Source organism: Oncorhynchus masou, chromosome 6 (assembly GCF_036934945.1).
Source record: "Oncorhynchus masou masou isolate Uvic2021 chromosome 6, UVic_Omas_1.1, whole genome shotgun sequence".
NCBI classification, from domain to species: domain Eukaryota; kingdom Metazoa; phylum Chordata; class Actinopteri; order Salmoniformes; family Salmonidae; genus Oncorhynchus; species Oncorhynchus masou.
Window position 1 is genome coordinate 33,437,789 of NC_088217.1, and position 9,679 is coordinate 33,447,467.

Consider the following 9,679-nt stretch of genomic DNA (forward strand, 5'->3'; position numbering starts at 1 on the left):
CTGTAGATATGGTACACCACCCAACAACCGTGTAAAGATACAGAAGTCACTTCCTAATCCACCTCTTCTCCTGTGTCCTTCCAGTGAGTGACAGGTGAATGCAGGTTTCCCACACAGGCCCATTTACGTTGGTGCATTTCCCTTCTCCATCCCATAGTCTGTCGGACGACATGAGGATCAGAGGAGGAGTCAGAGGAGGAGTCTTAACCTAGACACCAGGTGTCTCAAGTCAGCCAGCATGCTCTCTCACCTCATCACAATTACTGAGGATTTCAAGAGGGGATTATTGAATGGCCATTTCCATCTCTCTCTACAAACCACAAATACGTTGAGACCTATGCCACCTTAAGTCTGAAACAAACCGACTGTCCCTTTCGCTCTTATATTGTCCTCTCTGAGCCACTGTAACACAGTGTTAGGAAATTATGTTGTGTAATCACGAGTGTCATGCAAGGTTTTCCCCCCATTTCATTCAGTTAATCCATTCCCTTATTGGACATCATTTTGAAGCAGACAGGTATGACTGTTGTGCCAAAGTCCCCCTCAAGCCAACAAACTTCCCCCTTGAGTTGTCCTCCTGACCAATGAGAGGTATTTCTCTTACAGTCATACTTACCTCACTTGTGGCTCCCCAGTTTGAACACTGTTCTAATGTGTCATTCATGGTTTGTGAAGACCGGTCTCATATTTTTACAAATTATGTGATTTGTGGCTTAAAAACAACACAGATGTGTTTATGACCCATTACAAAGGTCTACGTGAGAGTTTCAGTCAGAACAGAGTAAACAGTCCAGTGGTGTTGAAGACAGAACTGTAGGGGAAACAAGGAAGAAGGAGGCAAAGAGATGACTCAGCAAAGTCTGCCCAACAGACCTTTCCCATGATGCCTCTGTCATAATCTTATTTTGTCTGTTCTTTATTTTCTCTGATATTCCACCTGTCTGGCAGGGTGACTCCCTCAAGCTTCTCATTCCATCCAAATACACATAGTCCTGCCTGATCAGAGTTTACTGTGGGACACAGCTTTGTTACCAAACACACTGCTGCTTGTCAAGCCCCACCAATGGGGTGGCCTAGACTGGGATAAGGCTGGAATTAAGTGGTATAAGTACTCGTATAACGACACATGACATGGATACAGAACGAGAGGTGACACTCCCACCACCTCTTTCTCTCAATCTTGCTCTTTCTATTTAGATTATGATTCGATAATACACTAAAAACAGCCAACTTCTTCTCATCTTTTAAATAGTGTTGTTTGTTGTTCAACATACCAGAGCCAGACAGAGAGCATTGATCTGGTGCTTTAATGAAAGCAGCTTATGCCAGCGGAGTCTAAATGTTTTCCAGGACTTCAAATCTATCAAATCTATCACTTTTCTCATGGTCATTTAATTCCCACTAAGATCTTCAGATCTGTTGGTTTGATTTCGCAGACTAGTGGAACAGCTTAGATTTACCACAGAGTGGCGCTACTGCTGAGCTAAAAACAAAACAGAACTCTTGTCCTTTTACAGTACAGAACTAGAAAGAGAGATTTAGCTGTTTTTTTTTCAGATTCAGTTCTTGGGTTTTACCTCATATGTTTTTTCATGGACACACTCATTCGTCCTATCTCCTGATATGGGACTGGAAAGAAGCTACAATATCTTTCAGGGAAAGGAACTGGGGCTATGTCTAAAACCAAATCTATGTTTTAACCAAAGTCATGGGTCTGGCTAACATTGGGTTCTTGGCAGTTGATCAATAATGAATCTCCAATGGTTATGGCTTTGAAAAAGGGTTTAAATAGACATATTCCCTGCTGGTTATTCCTAATAATTTTCTATTTTTCATTCACTCAGTAACTCAGACATAAACATATATAAAAACATACTGTTGGGGAGAGTAGGGAAGTTGAGCAAAAGTGGTAAGCAACTTACGTCCAAATAGATTTTTACCAAGTCAAATGAATTTATTGTGTTAGAGGTTACATGATGTTTGTATCTAAACCAAACTAGATAATTTTAAGATTGTTCTATACATCAGTTAGAGTCTCCATAAGCTTCAATATGAGCTCCTACACCTAACATGATGAAGGTGCATCCTTGTAGCTGTGGGTTAGTATAGTAAAAATATTTTCCTTGGGGTAAGTTGAGCCAATGACCATGGGGTAAATTGAGCAAATATTTGAGCCAATGGCAAGTTAAGCAAACTCAAGTGTTTTCTTCCCAGGCTAATGCAAGGCATTATCATTAGGATATGAGGTATCAACAGGGCCTGGCCTATGTTGTAAGTGTTTAAAAAAGTACAACGTCTTTGTTAGGTGTTAAGCCTGTGTTAAAAGATGCTTAAAATGATTCAAATACAAAAATAAATTGTGTGTGTGTTGAATCATCTTTGGGAAAAAAAGAGAGATGTGGATTTTAAAATGTTGTGGTAATTTCATTCAATACAGAAATTTGTAGACGGCTTAACTTACCTTGTCCCGTGGCTCAACTTACCCCATACCTGGGATAAGTTATGCCAAGAGACCACTTTTTTTGGGGCAAGCTACAGTGTTTTTTCTAAACTGTAAAGTTTCATGAATTCTGATTATTTCCAGGGATGCACAACATCCCAAAATATATATAGGTATCTTTGCTAAAAAGAAAACTATATTTCCCTTGACGGAGTGATGCTGAATGTAAAAAATGGCTCAGCTTACCCCGCTCTCCCCTACATACGCTCACACACACTGAATCAAATATTCCCATTCTAACTTACTTTCAGTGTATCAAACACATACACATGAAGCCTACATCACATGTACAAATGGTATCTGGAGGAGGACAACAGTGCAATGCTGCAACTGTCTGAAAACTGTTTTTGTGTTGTCTCAGAGGTACAGGCCACTGGGGCAAATGGTGAGTGGGTGTTTTGAGAGTGTTATAACTTTGTGTTTTATACAGAGGACAAACAATGCCTCTGTTAGTGATGATACTAGGATTCTTGGAAACATAATGTGTGGCTCTCACAGAAACAAGCATTACAAAGCAAACTCACACACACACACACACACACACACACACACACACACACACGCACGCACGCACGCACGCACGCACGCACGCACGCACGCACGCACGCACACACACACACACACACACACACACACACACACACACACACACACACACACACACACACACACACACAGTATAAGCAAAACCTCATTCAACAATTTTTGTTTATTTTTACTATTTTCTACATTATAGAATAATACTGAAGAAATCCAAACTTTGAAACAACCCATATTGAATCATGTAGTAACCAAAAAAGTGTTAAACAAATCAAAATATACTTTATATTTTTCAAAGTAGCCACCCTTTGCCTTGATGACAGCTTTGAACACTCTTGGCATTCTCTCAACCAGCTTAACCTGGAATGATTTTCCAACAGTCTATTAAAGGAGTTTCCACATATGCTGAGCACTTTGTTGGCTGCTTTTCCTTCCCTCTGCGGTCCAACTCATCCCAAACTATCTGAATTGGGTTGAGGTCGGGTGATTGTGGAGGCCAGGTCATCTCATGCAGCACTCCATTACTCTCATTCTTGGTCAAATAGCCTTTACAGAGCTTGGAGGTGTGTTGGGTCATTGAACGGCATAGGCAAGATGCAGTAGATGGTATCGAGTACAGAAAATACATATGAGATGAGCAATGTAGAGTATGTAAACATTATATTAAGTGGCATTGTTAAAAGTGGCTAGTGATACTTTTTTTTACATCAATTTCCATTATTAAAGTGGCTGGAGTTGAGTCAGCAGCCACTCAATGTTAGTGATGGCTGTTTAACAGTCTGATGGCCTTGAGATAGAAGCTGTTTTTCAGTCTCTCTAATAGCTTGTTTGATTGCCTTGCGGAGGGAATAGCTACACTGTTTGTATTCGGTCATGTTTCCGGTCACCTTGCCCTGGTTAAAAGCAATGGTTCGCGCTTTCAGTTTCGTGCGAAAGCTTCCACCAATCCAAGGTTTCTGGTTTGGGAATGCTTTAATAGACATCACCGATGCACTTGTTAATAAACTCGCTCACCGAATCAGCGTATTCGTCAATGTTGTTGTTTGACGCAATGCGGAACATATCCCAATCCACATATGCCAATCCACGTGATCGAAGCAATCTTGAAGCGTGGAATCAGATTTGTCGGGCCAGCGTTGAACAGACCTGAGCACTGGAGCTTCCTGCTTTAGTCTCTGGTTTCTTTGCAGCAATTCGACCATAAAGAACTGATTCTCGCCTCCGTTGATTCTCGTTGATGTTGAGATGTGTCTGTTACTTGAACGCTGTGAAGCGTTTACAGTGGGTCAAAAAAGTATTTAGTCAGCCACCAATTGTGCAAGTTCTCCCACTTAAAAAGATGAGAGAGACCTGTAATTTTTATCATAGGTACATTTCAATTATGACAGACAAAATGAGGGAAAAAAATCCAGAAAATCATATTGTAGGATCTTTAATGAATTTATTTGCAAATTATGGTGGAAAATAAGTATTTGGTCACCTACAAACAAGCAAGATTTCTGGCTCTCACAGACCTGTAACTTCTTCGTTAAGAGGCTCCTCTATCCTCCACTCGTTACCTGTATTAATGGCACCTGTTTGAACTTGTTGTCAGTATAAAAGACACCTGTCCACAACCTCAAACAGTCACACTCCAAACTCCACTATGGCCAAGACCAAAGAGCAGAGAAAAGTACAGAAAGATCCTTGATGAAAACCTGCTCTAGAGCGCTCAGGACCTCAGACTGGTGCCAAGGTTCACCTTCCAACAGGACAGCGACCCTAAGCACACAGCCAAGACAACACAGGAGTGGCTTCGGGACAAGTCTCTGAATGTCCTTGAGTGGCCCAGCCAGAGCCCGAACTTGAACCTGATCAAACATCTCTGGAGAGACCTGAAAATAGCTGTACAGCGACGCTCCCCATCCAACCTGATAGAGCTTGAGAGGATCTGCAGAGAAGAATGGCAGAAACTCCCCAAATACAGGTGTGCCAAGCTTGTAGCGTCATACCCAAGAAGACACGAGGCTGTAATCGCTGCCAAAAGTGCTTCAACAAAGTATAGGGTGTCTGTGCCCAATAATGTTTGTACTATGTTTTGTGCTGCTACTATGTTGTGCTGCTGCCATGTTGTGTTGCTACCATGTTGTTTTCATGTTGAGTTGCTACCATGCTGTATTTTCATGTGTTGCTGCCATGCTATGTTGTTGTCTTAGGTCTCTTTATGTAGCGTTATGGTGTCTCTCTTGTCATGATGTGTGTTTTGTCCTATATTTTTTAATTTATTTTAAATGTTTAATCCCAGCCCCAGTCCCCACAGGAGGCCTTTAGCCCTCTGGTAGGCCGTCATTGTAAATAAGAATTTGTTCTTAACTGACTTGCCGAGTTAAATAAAGGTCAAATAAAAAATATAAATATATATTCTTATGTAAATGTGACATTTCAGTTTTTTATTTGTAATGCATTTGCAAAAAAAAATCGAAAACATTGTTTTTGCTTTGTCGTTATGGGGTATTATGTGTAGATTGAGGAGGGAAAAAAACAATTGATCAATTTTAGAATAAGGCTGTAACGTTACAAAATGTGGCAAATGTCAAGAGGGGTCTGAATACTTTCTGAATGCACTGTATTTGTAGGACTACTGGTAAAAGTAGAAATAGAGAGTGCTACATGTCTCTTTGGAGGACTGTATGGCTCCATATACTTTACATAAGATCCAGATAGTGTATTTCCCACAGATGATATCATGGGCGTAACTTTGGTTTTAGAAGTGGGGGGGACATAATTATTATTATAGATTTTTTTATCCAGTCGGATAAACACTCCAAACAGCATCCGCATGGTCCTAAAGCACACCGTTTCCTCTTTTTGTATATCACATTCCAATGATAAAACTGGGGGGGTGGGCAAAAATGCAATTTCAGAATGTGGGGGGGATATATATGTCCCTATCACCAGTGAAAGTTGCACCCCTGGAAGATATAAGAGACAACTATTCTGGGGCTGAGATAGTGAGAGAGGGTGGCTGGTGGCTTTAACATTCCCTCAGTTAAATGTAATCTTTCCAGAATTATTACCAATGACCAGATGCAATGGGTCCAGTCTAATTTCATTTCGTCAAATTAAATTTAACATTTATTAATTTTGTAATTTCATTGCGTGAATTATCCAGTGTGTTTGGTTTAATTCATTCTGAAAGGTTTTACTCTGTCCTAAATCTATCTCATGTTGAAGATTTCCAAGACAAAGGAGGACCGGCTGCTGCTTGGTTAGCAGAAGTGGAGAGCAGAGAGGGGGAAAAAAAGAAAAAAGATAAGGAACTAGGGGTGGTGGGGGGTGGTAGGGGTGGGGGGGTGGATGGTAAGGGGAAGTGTGCTGTCAAATATAGCAGCATTCTATTAAGGGTCTGTTTGACCTGTCAATCAGAATCAAAACAACCATCAACTCTAGGGGGTCACACAAAAGTATTTCAAGGATCCAAATTGATAATATGATGCAGTGCTTTGCTTCACCACTAGGTGACAGTATCAGACCCAGTCTCTGTGCCTTGGGCTGTATCCCTCCTCGCTGCAGACAGGGCAGGTAAACACAGCAAGGCCTGTCTGCAGCTGGAGGGCTCCAGGCCAGAGTTCTGCAGTCTGTCCCAAGTCCCCCCCCTCTCCTCCCCATCTCCACCAGAGGAACTGTCTAACTATATCCCAAATGATACCCTATTCCCTACATAGTGCACAACTTTTAACCAGAGCCCTATAGGCCTTGGTCAAAAGTAGCACGCTATATAGGAAACAGGGTGCAATTTGGGACAAACATCTGACGGCTCCTTAGCCCCAACCAGGGCAGAGGGTAGGGAGGGGAAGGAAGGAGGAGGACAAATTAGATTTGGTAGGGAGAGAAATCAAGCCACATTTCCTTGAGCAGGAGTTGGAAATGGTTTCAGGAGAGTGCAGAAAGGAAGAAGTGGTACCGGGGCTGGGGTTGGGTCAGGGTGCAGATGTTTACACAGTTTGGATTGGGAAGGAAAGGCTGATCTGAAGGTGTTTTGATTCTAGAAGCATAGTTATGTCTACTCTTCCCTCACTGTCAACAATTCCATACTACCAGCAACACAGTGATCCAACCCTTCAACATACACACGTACGCAACACACACACACATTGGAGAAAGATCAACGCTTTTCAGCTCACTGGGTTCGTCATTTAAGCAGGGGTTTTAAAGAGGCTTAAGTAGATGGCCAAGGGACCAAGCGCATTTAGATATTTTTATAGCCTTAATCTCCTGGGTAGATTCAGATTGCTGGGTTGTGCTGGTCTACCCATGATCGAGAGAGTGGATAGAGAGAGGGCGTGAGATAGAGGATGGATGGAGCGAGATGGATGATGAGACAGAGAGGGTGAGAGAATGAGAGACACATATGCTGCTTCTTCACAACCTTCCTATAATTTCTGCTCCAGTAAGCCTGCTGCAGTCGTTCTCCATTTCTAGGTTAATGTAAATTATTTTACACGTAACTCTCCATGGAGTAAACGCTACCATGGCCACACGCATCTGTGCTGCTGAGATCATCTGGTCATAATCATTTTATCTGAGATTAGAGAAAACAAGATTCCAGGCCTCAGGCATGCTTTGTTATTTACTGTGTGTGGGATATTTTACCTGCACATCGCTGCTTACTCTAGAGAGAGAGAGAGAATGAGAGAGAGAGAAAGAGACTAACACCATTGTAAATACAACCCATAGTTATGTTCATTTAATTCACCATAATATAACATTGAAATGCCACCATTCTTTTGAAACTATTGTGAGTGTAATGTTTACTGTTAATTTCTGACTGTTTATTTAACTTTTGTTTATGATCTATTTCACTTGCTTCGGCAATGTGAACATATGTTTCCCATGCCAATAAAGCCAATTGAATTGAATTGAGAGAGAGAGATTTCTATACTGACATTATAAGCCTCGGTCTAAACACGCAATGGAGTCCATTGTGATTGGTATCTGTCTGTACCGCCACGAACATCTGGAGAATCTATAGTCAATAGTGGAGAGTGGAGAAGTGTACAATAGAGACTACACACTGTGTCCACTTACATCTCCAAATCCCTTTTAGAAGGTAGCTGTCCTCTTGATTAACAAGAGACAGAGGGAGGGATAGACTGGAAGTAGAGAAGGTGTTATGATTAGTAAAATACATTATTATATCAAATATATGATATAAGTTCTCTGTAAATACAGGCAGCTGTCTATCGTTGTCTCTGATTGAGAACCATACTTAGGTAGCCTTTTTCCCCACATGTATTGGTGGGTAGTTGCCATGTACAGTTGCCTCTGAGCACTACGTTGTCGTCACGGTTTTGTTTATTGTTTTGTTGGTGAAGTATGTATGCTCCCCCACGTGCATATCAACAGCGTTCAGCAACACACATTCAAAATGCATGTCCACTGTTTCCACCTTAGACGATTGTGACACCTTAGACGATTAGTACAAGTATTAAAAACTAAATATATTTTTTCTCTTTAACCAAGTTGATTATTTATCTTTAGGCTTCATTAGTGGTAAACGACAACATTTAGAAATGACAAAATATTAGATCCATGTATCTCAATATTTTTAGACAGGTGACATTTTGTGTTGAGCAAGACTAGTGGCAACCAGGGAAAGTGTTGAAAAACACATTTGTGACATGAAGTGGTTTCTGTAAGATTTACAGGTGTGTGTGCGCGTGCATTTTGAATGTGTGTTGCTGAACGCTGTTGATATGCACGTGTTTACATAAACAAATGAGCCTCAAAGATATTGTCCTGGAGTAAACATTTGATATACACCCAGTTCTGTATTGACCAGTTTCATTCCTTATTCTCCAATCAAACATTTAGGCAAAGATATATGCACTTACATGGAGACCTTAATGACACTTCCAGGAATAAAGGAGAACAGAAAGTATACAGCAAACAGGTATACCATAAGGTCAATTAACAGTGAATATTATAAACATACACTTTCCTACATACACTTTCCCACAAAACAATCCATAGGAAGAAAAAGAGAGGCAGGGTTGCCAGGATAATGTCCGGCGTGAGATGCAGACACCGGTGGTGCATTTCACTTGAGGATTTACCATGGTGTTTCCATCTACTCAGACCTGCAGCCATGTCTCACTGGGGCATGGCTCCGGCAAACCTGCCCTGACAAGGGGCCAAGCCCAGGCCCTGGGTACTTTTCAGCCTCAATTTACCATGGTGTTTCCATCTACACAGACCTGCAGCCATGTCTCACTGGGGCATGGCTCCGGCAAACCTGCCCTAACACCTTCTTGAAAAGCAACTGTCTTGAATGATGCAGAATGTGTTGATTCTGCTCGCCCCAAGTCTTAGTGTCACACTCCTGATGGAAACACAACTACACTAGAGCTGACATTAACATAAACATTGGTGACAGACTGGTGTGGGGGTAAGTGTCATTGGAAAAGCACCATGAGTAAATGAGAATGAAAGCTCAGGCTGGTGTGGTGAGGGAAAATAGGAAGGAGAAAAAAGGTAGAAAAAAAATACGAAGAGGAGGGAACTACATGCTGGAATAGCCAGCGAGCAGAGCTGTAGACTCCACCCCCCCTGCCTCCCTCTATCTCTCTATTTCTATCTCTCTCTCTGTTCCACACACAC